We start from the raw sequence: 17,145 nt of genomic DNA, 5'->3' as shown, positions 1-17,145 counted from the left end.
AGAAATACAACTGACTACTCACAAGGGCACTGTCAATTTAAAAATTACTGCATTTCTGCCTGGAAATTGCTTACTGTCCCTTGCTACAAATAAAACCGTAGCTCAGCATAAATGAAAACAAGGCAGAAGTAAAAGTCTCTGTTATTCTTTGCTTTTGCTTCCCCCCACCCCCCCGCCCCGGTTTGTGCAGTCACACAGCCCTCTATCTCTTGGCAGCCATCTATCGCCTCTTTGTATTTACAGTCACTCTCCCTCTTCAGAGGTTTGTCGTACAGTTGCAGCAGAGAGAAAAACATTTTCATTTAAAAAAATGGTATCAGGAGGTGGGAAGAAGGCAGAGACCGTTCCCGCACTCGTAAGCCAACTGAATGTAAATTGAAAAGCAAAATGTAAATTAAAAGAGCTTAATTTTTTGCCTTGCTATGATTTCTAGTAGTGAGGTCATTGCTTACTTTTCTGTTGTTTGCTGCTGTGCACACACTAATCACCTTATTTTTATTAATTATGAATGAGTATGCCCTTCTAGAAAGGGAGAGGCAGCTATTGCGGCAGGGCAGAAGTCTCCCGGGGGCCAGGGGTGGCCGGGTGCCCCGGGGGTGCGAGCTGCCCCGCGCCCCGCTCCCAGCCCCAGCTGTCCAAACACTGCGGGTCTGCCACCCAGCCATGGGCTGGCTCTAGCTGTCATAAAAGTTATGAATAACGGGTTCTTGTTTCCCACTTTCTGGTGTTTGACCCTTCATGGGTCACGTTTTCCAGATAATCGTTACAGTTGGAAATTTGCTGTTTATAAGAAGTGAAATGAAAACCGCCCTTCTCCTGGCTGCGGCTGTGTAGGACATGGCAAAATGCGCAGCACGTCCCAGCCCAGGGCCAGCAGCGTCCCTTCTGGGGCCGGCAGTGTCCCTTCTGGGGCCGGCAGCATCCCTTCAGTGTCTCTTCTGGGCCATCACAGCCACCCTTTGTGTTTTCAGCTGAGGCATCTTCTGCTGCGTGCTACGCCCTTTCTGGCGATTAGCCCCCAGGAACTTGTTTTGTGGGCAATGCCAGGAGGATTGTCCCCACCTTGGCTTCCCCTGCAGCCTCACGGTACAGCTGTGTACGCTATTTATTTAACTCTACGGGTAAGCATGTCCCTCACACCCACATAAATGTCTTGCCCAAGCAGAACCTGGCTTCATACAGGTGTCCCCTGCCCACCGCTACAGAATCAGGTACCACCATTCCTTGTCCTCTAGCCACACGCAGAGACAGCAGAAGTGTCTGCAAAATCCCAGCAAGGTCATTCAAGGTGAAATCAAACGTTTTTTCTGGCATTAAATTTAAGCTCCAACCATACTTTTGCCCAGCTCCGCTTGCCATCCAACATCCAAGCTGTCAGAAACACAGCATCAGCCCTTTCTGTGTCCAGTTCTGGGCTCCCTGGTTCAGGAAAGAGGGAACTACTGTAGAGAGTCCAGCGGAGGGCTACGGGGATGGTGAGGGGACTGGAGCATCTCTCGTATGAGGAAAGGCTGAGAGAGCTGGGTCTGTTTAGTCTGGAGGAGAGAAGACTGAGAGGGGCTCTGATCAATGCTTATCAATATCTAAAGGGTGTGTGTCAAGAGGAAGGGGCCAGACTCTTTTCAGTGGTGCCCAGTGACAGGATGAGGGGCAATGGGCACAAACTGGAACACAGGAAGTTCCATCTCAGTATGAGGAAAAACTTCTTCACTTTAAGGGTGACCGAGCACTGGAACAGGCTGCCCAGAGAGGTTGTGGAGTCTCCTTCTCTGGAGATATTCAAAACCTGCCTGGATGTGATCCTGTGCAACATGCTCTAGATGATCCTGCTTTAGCAGGGGGGTTGGACTAGATGATCTCCAGAGGTCCCTTCCAACCCCTACCGTTCTGTGAGTCTGTGATTCCGTAACCCACTGTGAGGATGTGGGGCTGCAGAGGCTACACAGCTCCATTCATTAGAAAGCTCCCTCAAATCTTTTCTGCTTTCCCCCTTGGAGCCAAAACCAGTGTGGGAGTGCCATGGCACAGCTCTGCCAGGTGCCTGCAGTGAGGTCCCCCAGCTGCAGCACGCTGCCTCTCTCGCCGTCTTCCAGTGGGCACGCACACATTGTCCATACCTCTCGTTGGTGGCTGGGGGGGCTGGAGGGGAGGCGTTCCCTTCCACAGCTTGCAGCAGTGGATCGATAGAGATCTTGCGGGAGTAAATAAAACCCTAATTCATCCTCTGACTCCCGAGTGCTCTGCTATTTCTGTATTCTCTGAGTTCGGGGAACAATCCTTTACAAGTAAAGCAAAAAAAAAAAAAATAATCAGGAAACAGTTATTACTACAGCATATTGCTTCCAGCATACAGGTTATTACAGAAATGCTGGAAAAGCCCCCTACACCACCCTTAGGAGCAATTTTTAAGTGCCTTATTATAAGTATGCTTTCCAAATCTTCCCTAAGCTTAGCATCAAGTTATGCTGTAAGACTTGTCTGAATTCATATCCTTTTTACATTCAGAAAGAAAGGGCAAATATTTGGTGAACCCATAATAAATTAAGGATGGATGGATGAATACTAAGAGCAGAATAGCCGGCTCTTAGAATTATGTAAATGTGATTTAAATAGAGTTTCTCACAGAGGTTGTGCAGAGATGTAATGGGAGAATCACATTTCTAATGTGATTTTGGAGTCTGGATGAGTTCGTTCTCTGAAAATTAAATTTTTTCCAATGCCACCAGAAAGAAAGAAAAATTGGTGAACTTTATTTTAATCAAATTCTAAGTTTATTCAGGTTAGTTTTCAAATATCTGGAAGTTGCTTTGGAGGGGAGGCTGATTCTAGGAAACAAAACCACAACTTCCAACTGGTGCATGAGTTTCCTGGGCTCTTGGCGAGGCAAACATGAAGCCCCGTCCCCCTCCAGCAGGTACCACAGGTGTTGCTTTTTGGGACAAGCTGAGCAGCCCCTCCGTGCTCCGAAGGATGCTGTAGGGAACAGGTAGCAAACAGGTGCTTTCAAACACTCCCACATGTACCGGCAGGTTAGGAGCGCAATGCTGAACAGCAACGCGCTCCTCGGGGATTTCAAGTCCAATGACTTTGCTCTTTATATTACTCTTGTTAATGCTACCGGCTTCTTGGCCTTTGTCCCCTCCTGTGACCCTTGTGTTGGACGCACACATTTACTCCAGTGCACTGATGCTAAAAGGTCCCCTGTTACAGCCCCCCAAGCAAACCTGCAAGCACTGTAGAGTCAGCTCCTCGTGGGTTATTCAGTGTGGACTGTACGTACACTCCTCGTATTGCTTGAAAGCCTTTTACGAAGCAGTAGACCCCGGGGAGCATTGTTGGCCAGCAATCCACCTCTCATTTCTTTTGCCCCACCAGCCCGAGTATTTATGAGGTGGCATGTGATTTGATGGTATCTGGTTCCACATGTAATGCTGATGTCATGTGTTTTAGATTTAAAATGCCAGTTTCATTTTGTAGTGTATAATAATTTGTTTCTTTGGCAGTCCATAAAGAATTGCACTGAATCTTGGCATGCCTGGAAGGGGAAGCAGGAGGACTTAATGTACACTAGGGGTTGTATCAAGGGTGGTACAGTTTACATTCTCTGCCTAAAACATCGGCCGACATCAAGATATGTCTATGCATGCCTGGAGCACTTTCTACTCCAAGTACTTTGCCAGCAATGATGAGCAAAGTCTTGCAGTATATGGGCAATCAGTGTTTGATGTTAAAACCCACCCAGCAACGTCTGATGTAAAGATGGGGAAACTGAGGCAAAGCATCTTGCTAAGGTTACAAAACCCATGTGCAAGAGGGAAATGAACCCATCTTGCACAGCTCCCACAGCTTCACCAGAGCCATCCTTCCTCTCCCAGATACAGGCACTGTCAGAATTTGGCCGTATCTCCTCTAAACACTGTTTTGATTAGAGGCAGCCCACGCCTTCTGAAAATTTTTCCTGAAATTAGAGTCCTTGATGTAATCTATCTATCAAACCTCCTACCTAGTTTTGAGCCAGTTCCCAGTGCAGAACAAGAGGGGTACATTTGGGAAACAGATGCTTAAAGAAATAGACAAACTGGATAAAGAAATAGAAAAACAAACATTTTTCTGGCCTAAAACACTGATGAACAGAGCTTGGACCTCTTAGGGAATAATAACAGGAACCAGCGAGGCATGCAATACCCACTGCAATAAATAAAGGTATTGCCATCAGATACACACATGTATGACATTTCACGTGCATTTACATAGGAAAAGGAGTCCTTCCAGTAACTTCTGCAGCTCGCAGAGGTGTCTGTGCCATGGCGGAGCTTCCGAAACACTTTGGGCTAGATGCTGCTCCCCAGGCAATGGTTGCTATCACGGTCCCACAGGCATCACTCCGTCATTGCACCTGGGGTGTGTGAGCTCAGGACAGTACTTCTAGAACTGTAATTTTGTAGTTCTGTAAGCAAATTCATTCAAAAGGAGATCATTTTCTGGCCAGGTCAGTGTAAAAAGCACCCTGCTGGTTCACTGCTAGCAGTATACATGCTGGATGTATAACAGGTGGATCTATACTCTCTCCTGGTTTTGCTACCTGTTCTGCCCAGATAAAATAATCTATCCTTGTGACAGCACCGCCCTGCCTGCACAGGCTGTATATGAATTGTCATTACTATCTCAGCTCCGTCAGTCTGGAGTAAGACTTTCTTATATAGCTGTGCTGGCAGAGACTAGCTGTGGCTGAAGGATTAGGTGGTACCTGCTTCACATAGCAGTGTGACTGCACTGCACCACACTACGCTGCTGAGCTTTGTTGTTACATTTACATGAGTACAGCTGTAGCAAAATGAAAGTTCCCGCTGATCTCCTGATAGCTCGCCCTAGCATCCACATCTGAATCAGTAAGAAAAACTGTGCCGATAAAGTCTAAGGAACAGTTGAGAGAGAAAAAAATAAACACTCTGAAAACTGACACGAAGAAAAGAAGAGAAATTTGTAGAAGAATTACTTGCACAGCCTGAAATAAACCCATCTATTACTCCCAGTGCGAGCTGCCACAGATCCGGATGCTTGGTGGGATGACTCATGGAGACACTCAGCTGTCAGTGCTGCCTGCAGACAGGAGCCAGCTCCTTCAGGGACATGTGGGACGGGACGTCTGTGCCCTTCCCGTCCCTCCGGGAAGGCACCCGTCAGCCAGCACATCCCGGAGCCCACGCGGGGCTGCCCCCGACCCGGGAGCGTGTGGGTGCATGGCAGGATTTGCCCCAGACCCATGCATGCCCTGGAGCCGCTTCTGCAGCATGGGCTGATGAACCCAGCGGGACCCTGCTTGGGCTGCATTGAGTGCTCCAGTACACCCCGAATTTACCCACCGGTGAGGTCAGACTCTGCCAGATTGTAAAGAGCTGCCTGCTGCTGTCTGCAAGGTCAACAGCTCTCCAAGTTGAGGCAGGGGACAAAATCACAGTGTGCCAGGTCAAGCCACTGAACAGAATATTGCTGTATATTGTGATTTTAATTTCCCATTCCCCTCTATGCCCTGGTTTGCTCTCTGGCCTGAAGTGGCTTTCCCACTGAGGCAAATGAAGGGAGAGCTAATACCATCTTTAGAGGCTCTCCTGGTGACACCACCACAATTATTTTCTGAGCCAAAGCGCTCTAAGACCAGAGTGATAAGCGCAGCACGCTTGCCTTGGCAGGTTGACTAGGTAAGGTTATATACAGTATGACAGCATTTTTAGATTATTACTGACCTGGCCAAAAGCTCGGTAAGAACTGAACAGCTTGTTCTCACAACACTTACCTCTTTTCCAGACTGGAGAGCTCTGAATACATTTCAGCAGGCAGCAATCACTTAGATGCACTTCGGACTCCCCATTCTGCCACTGTTCCTCAGAAGAGACCCAGGGGACACATTTCTCACACACCGACTTCAGATTTCCCGTCAGAAAGCATTTATCAAAACAGAGGAGCGAAAGATCTCCAGCACCCAACGATGGAGATATCAGGTCCTCTATGGGGTGGTCAGGATACACAGTTAACTCACAACACATGCACCTTTGTTTCTATTAATGAACTGCAAGAAAAAGGTGTTTTGTAAATATGATTGCTGTTCAAAACTATTAAAAAATGAGTGTAGAAATTTCAACATCCAGCCTGCTTTGGTTTCCCACTGATAGGAGGAATCAGCTTATGGCAGTACTATGCGTTAGTCTTTCTTGAGCTTCTAATATGTTTTGCAGAATTTCAGCCTTCTATTACTTTAAAATAGTGGTTATAACTCCAGCAGTTACTCCTTGGGAGGCAAGCCTCGAGGCTTTGAAATGCATGTGACCTGCGTATAGACATCCATGAAAAGCCTGGACAGTCTGGAAAAATAGCTGCAACCAGTAGAGTTTCAGAACTAAAAGTGAAGAGAGCATCACACCAAAAGGATGGAAAAGAAACCTGGTGTCACTGTTGGCAGAGAGACTCAAAGAGCAATAAATAATTTGGCTTTTGTTTTGTTTTGTTTTGTTAACAGCATAAATGTGTTCTGGTGCAATTTAAGGGAGGAGTTAAACTGAAGACACTAGAGCCCCTTACGTCTCACATTGTCCTTCCAATTCTGCAATTCTTAATGAAATCAAATATACTCATTTACTTAGGTAGACATACTTTTGCGCACAGCTGCAATGGCCTCAGTGGAGAAGAAAGATGCATTAGTGACCCTAAAAACATTTTCTGGACCACATGATGTATTTTATAGAGATATATTTTCTGGGCATCTATGGTCTCTGTCCCACTGCCTAGGAGAGCAACCACTGCTCCAAATATATTCCTCTGACCTGTTTAATTAAAAATTTCCAGCAATGGAGAAGCTAGTGCCTCCCCAGGCAGCCTCTCCACTGCTCACTGCCTGTTCCATTAGAAACTGATCCTGCCCATCTAGCCCAAATTGCCCCCAAGGCCTTTCAAGGCAGCAGGACTTCTTGTCCTGTCCCCCATGGACATGGATGCCCTTTCAGCCTGAGAAGCTTCCTCCACGCAAAGCAATCGTGGTGCTTCTCGGTACTGCCCTGTCTGAGAACAGACAGAAGTGCAAGTTTTGGAAGGGTGTCAGCAATATTCTGTTTCTCACCATGCCAGACCATGGAAAACCACCCAGCCAGCACTGCCCGTTGTCCCAAATGGTGTCACTGCTCTGTCTCACCCACCACAGCTCCTTCACCAAGCCCTGGCAACAGAAGAGTGCCATGAAAAAGGTCATCCCGCTCCTCCTTCTCCATCAGTGGCATCAAACAAGGGGCTACAAAACCCGTCTCCTGTGTGACCCCGAGAAACAGCAGCCTTCAGGAGCGAGGGGTGCAGAACGTAACTTTGGTTGTACTCATGCAACTTCAAAGAAAAAAGCGAAGGAAGAATGTTCAAAGAAATACGTGAACTATTAGGTGTGAACCATTAAGACTTAAAAATTAGGTGAACCCCTACTCAGCTCCAGAAAACTGGTAGATTAGGTTAAATTCAGTTCATTCTCCGTGAGTCCTAGCAAAGGCCATCAGTAAAACAGGCCTCCCGAGTTGGACAAAAGCAGCAGCTCCTTTCCTCTAAATCTGGCTGCAGAGACTACGTACAGCATTCGGCCAGGGCGAGCCGCCGGCGATCACGGTTTTATCGACAGCTGGGAATAGTTTGTACGCAGAAGATTCATCACCCCTTTGCCGTGACAGCGTATCATAAAGTTTGAAGTTAAAAGGAATGTAATCTCACATCTCATCAAAGAGAAGAAATTTGTTGTGTGTTGGTCTTTCCTTTTTTTTTTTTTTAAGACAAAAAGAAAGATTATCCCCAACCACAAATGGGAAAGTCTGCTGCTCTATTTATGGCTCAGTTCCTTTGTGTGACTGTGCTTAAAACTTTTGCAGTGATTGTTGTCTTGGAACCGCTCATTCTCAGCTTACTCTAAATATTAACTCTTTAGGTCTTGCAGTATCCTTATCTGAGCTAAATGCAGCAACGGAGAGATTTGTCTCATCTAACACAAACTGTCAAAAACTTAGCTGCCTCTTTAGCGAATGTAACTGGGCATCTGAAGGAGCGCTTGTTGCTTCGTCCCATTTTTCATCGCCATTTCCTGCAAAGTTCCTTGAATACATCACTGCCTCCTGCTGCCCTCCACCACGGTCACAGCTGAGCGTCTTTCATGTGAAATTAAGCATGAAAGGTGGACAGACCTCACGGAGTCCTTGACATATCTTCAGGATACGCTCTCTGCCTGGGATCTCTCTTTCGGCTGTAGTCATTTCCTTTGTCATTATTTTAGACAGCGATTGTTCTGACAGGGCACCGGAAGAATTGCACCCGGGGGTGGATGAGTGGTGTTTGTATGGTAAGGAAGGTGTTGCAGCTTTTCCTAAAGGCAGAACAGTTTTTAATTCACTTAATCTCCTTCTACAATGTGTACCACAGCCAGATCCCTTGGAATAAAATTGCTGTCTCCTGCTCCCACCTGAGGAACATCACTCCCACCTGAGGAACTTTGTTAATCATGCTAAGTGAGAATTATATCGTAATTAAATATTTCTCCATGAAAACATAGCTAAGTCATGAGTGCAGCAGTGTCCTCCCTGCTCCAGTGGGCCGGGGTCCTTCCCCAGGACCTTTGCTTTTGCGTAGGAGCGATGGTGGAGAGGGCAGCCAGGGCTGGAGGTGCAGGCGTGCGTGGGGACCGCGCCGGCCCTGCCGGGAGGGTGTGCAGACAGTGCTGACAAAGCATCGTCACTTATAACTGAATTACCAGCACAGGATTTATGACTAGACTGAATTTAGTGCTACCCGTATTACTGAAATAAAGCCCATGAAAGAGAATTAACTTGAGTCAGTGGCCATAAATCAACCGATCCCCAAATCTCCTGGATGTCGGGGATGAGAAACGCATGCACTTGTAAGCACTCTTAGACTCACACAGTGGGCTCCTTGGAAAGCTGGTCTGCATTTCATTTGGTTTGTCCAATTAATAATAAGTACAGTACAAACTATATATACTCCACTGTTTCCATTTTTTGCTTTGTTAAAGATGCCATGTCTCCACTCTCCCCCCCACTCCCCGTGTTCTCTTTTCCCATTCATAATATTTGTTTTAAAAATGCTCCTAGCGTTTCAGTTCCACTTTAACAGCAAGTAGCATTTAGGCCCCTCCCCCTCCAAGTGTCTCACAAATTAAAATGACATATATGACGTTGCTCAGATGTAGCCACACTGGGAAAGAAAGCTGGCAAAGGCTGAAAAGGAGAATTCTCCACGATGGATTAGATAAGAAAACTTAGATTTTCATAACTTGGGTGCCAAGAATTAGACCCCTAAATTCACACTAATTTCATAATTCATACTAACAGCACTTAAATCTGGTTTTCTGGCATGCTGAGTAACAGGCAGCTCCAAAGGAGCTTTTCTGGGTCACATATTCAGACGTTTAAATACGAAATTGGAAGTTTGACGTTAGGTCCCCATTTTTGCTGTGCCAGGAGTGGGTCACTGCTAGCTACCAGCCGCATGGGTGGCTGATTGCCAGCCGGCAGTGGAACTGGGACCCCGCTCCACCACCCCTGCGGAGGGGAGCATGTACGCACCGCAGGCAATGTACATCACCTCCCCAGTGCCCTCCGACTTTGACCTTGCATCAACCCCCCATCTAAAAATTAACATTCCCTTCCCATTCCCCACAGCGGTGTCCCTGTCTGGGGAGCGGGCTGAGTCCTGCAGAGCCAGGTCACTGCCCCCAGCCCCATGAGCTCAAGGCCAGGCTGTTTCGGCCATCCTTTTTATAGACCAGTGCCACTGCTACCCCACATCTCCCTTCTGGGATGCGCCTACGGCTCCTGATGCAGAGTTAAAAATACTTCCCTGCCCCTCATTATTCACCTCAGCAGGTCAAGGCAGGACTTTGATCTAAAGGGAAAGGCATTCCCAGGGATGTGGTTACATGAAACACATGCTAAAAGGGCTCCTTGGCATCAGGCTTTATCTTTGCTTGGTAAGTTTTAATGACATGCACATGCTGAGGGTGCTGCGGGAATGAAGCAAGCCTGTAGTAGGAGCCTGTTTGATTTAATAAACCTAAAAATCATAACCAAAATGGGGCTGTTCCCTGGCATTCCGTGCTTCCTTCCTTGGCTGTTTTCTGGTGAGAACACATCTACCTTGATGTTTGTTTTCACTCAAAGTGGCTTATGGGTCATCCAGTGCATGGAAAATGTGTGGTCTGGGACAATTTCTCAGCTCCTAGAGCCCCATGCACTCCTGTTTGTGTTATAGCATGGGAGAAATTAGCTCTTTTACTGTTTAGGGTTTTGGCAGCCACCCGTCCCTGTGGACTCCAGGCAAAGGATGCTGCTGGATCCCCAAGTCTTCCTTCATTCAACACAGGGGATGTGTTTGTGGTCAACTGTGGGTGACTTCATCACCTCCACCCTGTTTCTATGTGTCATTTTATATCAGACAAAAATATAATAGGCCATCTTTCAGTAATTACTGTAGCAGCCAGCTTTATAGCTCATCATCTTTGCAAAACAAGGAAAGGGAACATTTTTAAAATTGCTTATGAAAAGTTTATGTGGTTATTAGAGCTGGAGCTTTGTTTCTTTTAGGTGGATTTCTTAAGGGTTTATGCCACTTGCTCAGGTCAGTTCTGTGTGAGGGTTTTGCTGAAGGTGTTTGGTGTAAAGCCCTCTTTCAGTGGTGGCAGCTGTGGGTGAGCCAAAGCTTTAGGAAGAGCTGGTATTTATTAATTTTTTTGGCTTGTAGATTTTTCTGCCATTCCAGCTTCTTAGGTTTTATATTTTATTGAGTATTTTTGGAACAGGGTAGGGAGTTGAGGGGGCAAAATCAGTTTCCATAGAAAGAATTACATCAACTGATACTGCTGGTCATCACCAGCACCGAGCTGTGGTTCATCTCAACCTGAGGTTCAGCTGCACTGACTGCAGTGGCTAGCACTGATTGCACCCAGAGCAGACCAAAGGGAAGATATGAAGACACATTAGCTCTGATTCTTGTTCTACCAACATGGCTATAAATCCAAAGGCTCTCCATTACAGTCAGTGACATCACACAGGTGTGAGAAGTGACTCACTGCAGCGAGCCATGCTTACCTCGCTGTAATCCCAGCGGCTATTTTTCACACGGGTGTCATTGCTTTGCCCATTAAACCTTGCCGGGTGAATGGAGAGCAGTTTTTCTCTGAGAAGGGTGCTAATGAAGTGCAGGTCTGCTGGTTTTCCCTGTGCATCGCAGGTGAGCAGGGCATCGTGCAGCAGCTGCTTGGGGGCTTTCTGCAGGCAGCTCAGCTGCGTGGGGCAGTGGCAAGTGGGCAGAGAAATAAGGTACAGGAGGTACCAAACAGGCTGTGAGGAGCCCACCCTGAGCCAGAGCTGCTGCCTGCCCCTGAGCTGCCAGCAGTAATTAAATAAAGCAGCGCTGACACACATGTAAGTAGGAGAAAACTTCTTTAAAGCCAAGACCAGTAGTGAGGTCCCACCTGCCCATCACTTGTCACACACTGGGGGTTTGAGGGCCACCAATGCTGTTCCTCCACTCATCGCTGCTTGTGTTTGTACAGCCCTTCCTGCCCCTGTTAGGGAATGCATCTTCCCCTGCCTCTGCCTCTCCTGCTTGGGCTTGGGCTGACGAGAGGATGCTCAAGAGTAACGCTCTGGTTGCAGCAAGGTAACTCTGAAACCCCTCCACCACACAACTGTCGAGCAGAGGCAAGGTTCAGCTCTGCAAATAACGTTTTCAGAGAGATTAACATCTTTCAGAGCATGGCAGCCCCTCTCTTCAGAGTCGAGGCTGTGGCTTGAAGTGAAGGGGTCCCACCCCTCACAGGAAGACACGGCCACAGGATACCCAAATGTGGAGAGTACCCATCCCACAGACCCACCTCAGAGCTCCTGAACAGCCCCATGCTGGAGCAGGGTGCTCGGAGGAGAGATTGGCTTTTGGTCTTCTACTCCTGGTGCTGATCAAATATGGTCCACACCAAGAGCAAACACATCATCTCGGGATGCCCCTGCATGCCCCCTACCTCACACTTTGCAGACAGCTGTCTTTGGGCAGGGTTCAAACCTCTCAGGCTGCGGGGAGCACTAAATATAGACTTTGGGTATTTTGGAAGAATGTGGTGAGCCCTAGGATAAAGGAGGCATGGCACCTTGCCCTTTGATTACAGAAGTCCTAACCAGAAAAACATTTTTCCAACTGAAACCCTCTAGTGAATTCAGTTTAACTTTATGCTTAATTACAGGATGACGTGAGGGCACACTTTCTGGCAAGTTTTCTGTTTGCCAGAACTGTGTTTTTAAAGTAGCCTATCAATCACAGACAAGACTGGCCAGATTGAAAGTAAAAAAGTAAAAAAAAAAAAAAAACAAAAAAAACCAGGGTTTCTCATTGCTTCCCATTCCTGACTTCTCAAGGGGCGGGACAGGGGAGAAGGGGTTTGTAACGTGCTATAGAAGTCAAGAGGTTTTGGTCTGTATCAGGCAGACAGTGGTATATCATGTGGCCGTTGGCCCCTTCTCCGGGACCTGTGTGCCTCCTGTCCACGGGCCCCAGCAGCGGTGGGGTGGAAGCAGGAATCAGGATTGGTACCTTTTTTCCAAAGCCAGAGAAAATTCACTGATAACATGGAAATGCAAAATCAAATGGTACATGGAGCTTCCAAGGCTGATGCATGTCTCAGAGAGGGTATCTGCAAAGTCAGGACATATAAACATAATTTTATTTCATTGCAGTTTCTACATGTGGACCTGGATTTAATGGGACTTTCTTCCTGATAAAAGAACGGTAAAAGGACAGAATCATACCCTATGTCAGATCATGTCAGCAGATCAGATAGATTAAAACTAGAAGTAGCATACAAACAGGAGAATTAGCTCTATCTCTAATATACCTACTGAGGCTGATGACAACAAAAGTGATTTAAGGTAACTCTGTGGGGCTACATGTAAAGGATGACATTTCTCAACAAGAATAAAAGCACAAGAACCTGCTCTTAAATTAATGTGCTGTGCAAAATGAGCTGGAAGTCATCAAGACTGTGAAAGAGCCTTTCAGTCTGGAGATGGGAGCCCTGACCAGCAAAGACCTACAGAGAGCCCAGCTCACTGCTCTGGCCCTCAGCTGCGGTACAGGAAAGTGTTACTTCCTGAGGGGCTCATTGTCAAAATGTTCTTTATGTCCGCTAGCAAAATATAGATAACTCCCTGCATTTTGCAATAAGGAGGCCATTACCCATCTCGCCTATGTTTAAGCCCTTAATTTGGACACCTGAAATTAGTTTTTTAATCACTTTAGACTTGCTTGGTAGATGTCCTCTCTACCCCTCTTTCCTGTTGGTGGGGCAGCCAAGGTGGGAACCATTCCCAGTGGTTTCCCAGCAGGTCCCTGAACACCTGCTTTTTCAGATTTTCAGGAAGGTCCATCCTGTATCTCTGCCTCCCCAGAGCAGTCCCACATCTCACAGATTTTAGGACTGAGTGGTGCATAGAGTGCTCCCAGCACAACAGAAGACATTGCGTGTTGATGAGGTCCAGAAAAGTCTGTCCCCATCATAAGCTGTGGTGTTACCTGCTCCAGCTCATGAAGCAGCATCTGAGGACCCATTCCAAGCTGGAGGACATTGAGTTACCCTAACCCATGAAAAGGCTGCAGCCCTGGGAGACAGAGCACATGGCAGAGCACAGAGGTCAGCCAGACCCAAATACATTTTCTTTGAAGGCACTTTCTGCTTTTTATTTTGTTAGCAGCCTGCTATCAGGCCGCCTGCTAAGGATATCTGAAATGCACAGTTGCGGTCTTTAAGTACATGCCGTCATTTACAAGACATATCGTCCTTCTAGAAAACATCAAGGTAACTCCTCTGCAATCTGGAGCCTTTGCGCCCATGTCATACCGGTACGTGGCACAGCAAGACATTAACCACAGCTACTGGAGAGCCTGCGCGGATTCCTTATGATACGTGTAATGGAAACAGGTGGAATTTAAACAGTACACTTAAGTACTCATCTAGTCCCCATTAGGGTTTTGTAGCTCTCCTTTATTTAAAGAAGACATTTCTGACACTTAAAAGAAGTTAAACAACTGTGTTTGAAAGTTTTAACATAAAACAGCCTCAAGACTGTTCTTTCTCTTGAGAAAATTGTTCAAATCACTATTAAAATGCCTCTGTTGAGAATATGGAAATGTTTGGATTAAACGGTATGTTTACTTTCTAAAAATGGAATCAAAGTACAAAATAGGATCCAAATATACAAATACACGGAAAATGCACACATATACAAAAGCAGTCAAGAAACAACCGATGCAATATCTGTTTGGAAAGAAGTTAGTACCAGGGGCATCCAGGAAAGAACATTCCCCAAAATACTGAGCTTCGGCCATTTTAGCTAATGTGGCACTACTGGTACAGAATAATATATGTTAACAAACGTAAGTGAAATCAACGTTATTGTAAGGTCATATTGTGTGATGGCTGTTGCTTAAAGTGGTGTCCTAGAAGAAAAGGATTGAAATAGTTATGACTCCCCTTGGATCCACTGCATATCCCTAAAAGAAAACTGCAATCAGTTCTTACACCCGTTTTGCTGAGTAAGGGGTCGCAGGGACTCCCGGAGCTGCCCCAGGAGCGCTGCTGTGGGATAGGGGCAGCCCCACAGGTCATTTCTTGATTTCCTGAGCCCTGGCTCTGTGGAATGGTGACTGATGTGACTAACGATGTTGGACAGAAATTATTTTGCCTATGTGATTTTCCCCGGTATTTCTGTATTCCTTACTGTGTGCTTGGAGACTGCAAGGAGGAGGCAGGCGTTCCACCATTTTGTGCAAGGGGTATGTGGCGTTAGCAAACCTATCTTACTTTGGGTGTTTATCCCCCCTTTTAAACGCTGCTACAGCCTCATCCTTCTGGCCACATGCTGGAACCTCTCCTAGCGTCCCAGTGCCAGTGCACCTCAGACAATCTTTTGGATATAAGGTATACTGATCAGCAATTTTTAATTGGCTAGCAGTTACTGTTTAACATCCCTTTCTGTTACTGCTGGATAGAAAATAACTCCTTATCACTACATGATGCTAAATATCATCTAAATGAAGCACGGAAATGTTTATTAGGCACGTGCATCCTGTCTGTGTTGTTACTGATCATGTATTCCTGTTGTCTAGCACTGCAATGAGGTCCTCCCCAAAGCGTTTTTAAGTTTGAGGTCATAGGATGACAGGGCCACTCAGATGGGAAGGGACCACCGGAGAGCATCCTCTTTCTTGTCCTTACTGGACACCGATTCTTCACTGGTTCTTTTTACTTCTCTTGTCATTCTCCTTGCTGCTTATATCTTCACTGCTGTAACCTTCCTCTTACCCATTTTCTGTCTTCCCATCAGTGAGAGCGAGCTGGGTGCCCAACTGAGGCCCCTGGTTTGCAAACCCTCCTGGAGAAGGTGCCTAAGTGTCTCCCTCAGTCAGCAGTGAGAAACAGCTTGATTCAAGGATTTCCCAAGGAAAGCTTTGTCTGTTATTTGCCTACAGTCAGATGTCTAAATTAGGTAGATCTACTTCCATCCTTCCTTGTTTATTCTCTCTCTTCCGTTCTACACCATATTGCTTTTTTAACCTACCTCTATAGGTGTCTAATCTGTTTGTGGGATCACGGGTTCGGAAGCATGATAACATGGTTTTAACTTCCAAACACTGTCTGGGTCAGTTTTCCTTACAGTCAATTTTTCTCATAAATATTTTCAGCTTTGGTAAATTGGCCCTTCTTGAAAGTTAGCTGTACCTCCTGCTTTGGCCAGGGTGCGATAGGAAACAGACAGTGTTCAGCTGTTACTGGAATAAAAGGATGCATTGGGTTAACTGATGGCCAGCCCTGCTTGAGCTCCTGTTCATCTCCATGGGTTAGAGCCCAGCACCACCCTGCTCAGCCTGAGGGTCCCCAGGAAATTCTCATCTGTGGAGATGGACTTAGAGACGCCCCTGGACATCAGAGAGTTAATGCAGTCCTTCATCCAGACACTTAATTATTTCCATACAAGCACGTCAGGCTGCACATGTTTAGTTTTGGTGATTTGTCAATTTAATTTCGGAGGTGAGGGCAGGAGGCAGGGAGGTGACAGCTGAGAGCATGCTGGCGGCAAGCCCCAGCAGCGTGGAAAAGTTGCAGCAGCAGCAGAGAAGGAGGTTCGCTCCCCGGCTCTCCGTCACACTCTGGGTACACATCCCCGGCTCGCAACAACAGGCTTCGCAGTTGCGTTCACGCCCCCGCGCTGATGTTGAGCAGACTTGACATCAGTACAAAATGTCCCCGCGATACGGGATTTTTCAAGTTGTACCAGAGCTGGATCCATGTTTTCAAAGTCTGTTTTCAAAGCCAGCATCGCCAAGTCGCTCTCTGAATGCAAGGGCAAATCTGGCAACCTGGTTGTGTCAGACGTGTGTGAAGTCACTGGACTGGGTGCCTGTATCCTTCCTTTATATATTAGTTACCCTGACTGCTGAGGAAACCAGAGACCAAGTCAAATACAAAGCAGAAATGGCCCTTCCTTTTGTGTTATTTGATTTTTGCCCATTAGTAAAACTCCATAGGAGCCTGTGTCACCCCACTCAGGTGGGGAAAGAAAAGTAAATAAAGGAACATGTTTTTCAGGAAATGGGATTTGCCTTAAAAACAGAGCAGGATTGACAGCTAACCTGGAAGCTCCATGTAACATAGTCACAGCATTATACTCTGCTTTCTGTTGGCAACATTTGCCAAGTGAATCACAACAAACCCCTAAAAATTTCTGCATTGCTGTGAAGATGGAGACAATATTACCAGTGAAATCATTAGCACTCCAGCTGATGAACTATAGGAACCATTTGCTATAGTATCTTCCTGGTAAAATCTTGAAACTTTTTTTTCCCCTTTGCTGGAAGAACTCTCACCTTTGTTTACCACCACCCACTCAAAGCAAGGTTCACTTCAAGTTACAGCAGGTTGTGCAGATGAGTTTTGAAACCCCCTGAGGATGGAAATGTCACTGCCTCTCTGGGCCCCTGTTCTCATCTTCATCCTAGCTCAGAAGATTTTCTCCTTATGCAGGAGAAATTACCTGTGTTGCAACTTGTCTCCATTGGCTCTTG

Source organism: Grus americana, chromosome 1 (assembly GCF_028858705.1).
Source record: "Grus americana isolate bGruAme1 chromosome 1, bGruAme1.mat, whole genome shotgun sequence".
NCBI classification, from domain to species: Eukaryota; Metazoa; Chordata; class Aves; order Gruiformes; family Gruidae; genus Grus; species Grus americana.
This window is presented reverse-complemented; position numbering follows the sequence as displayed.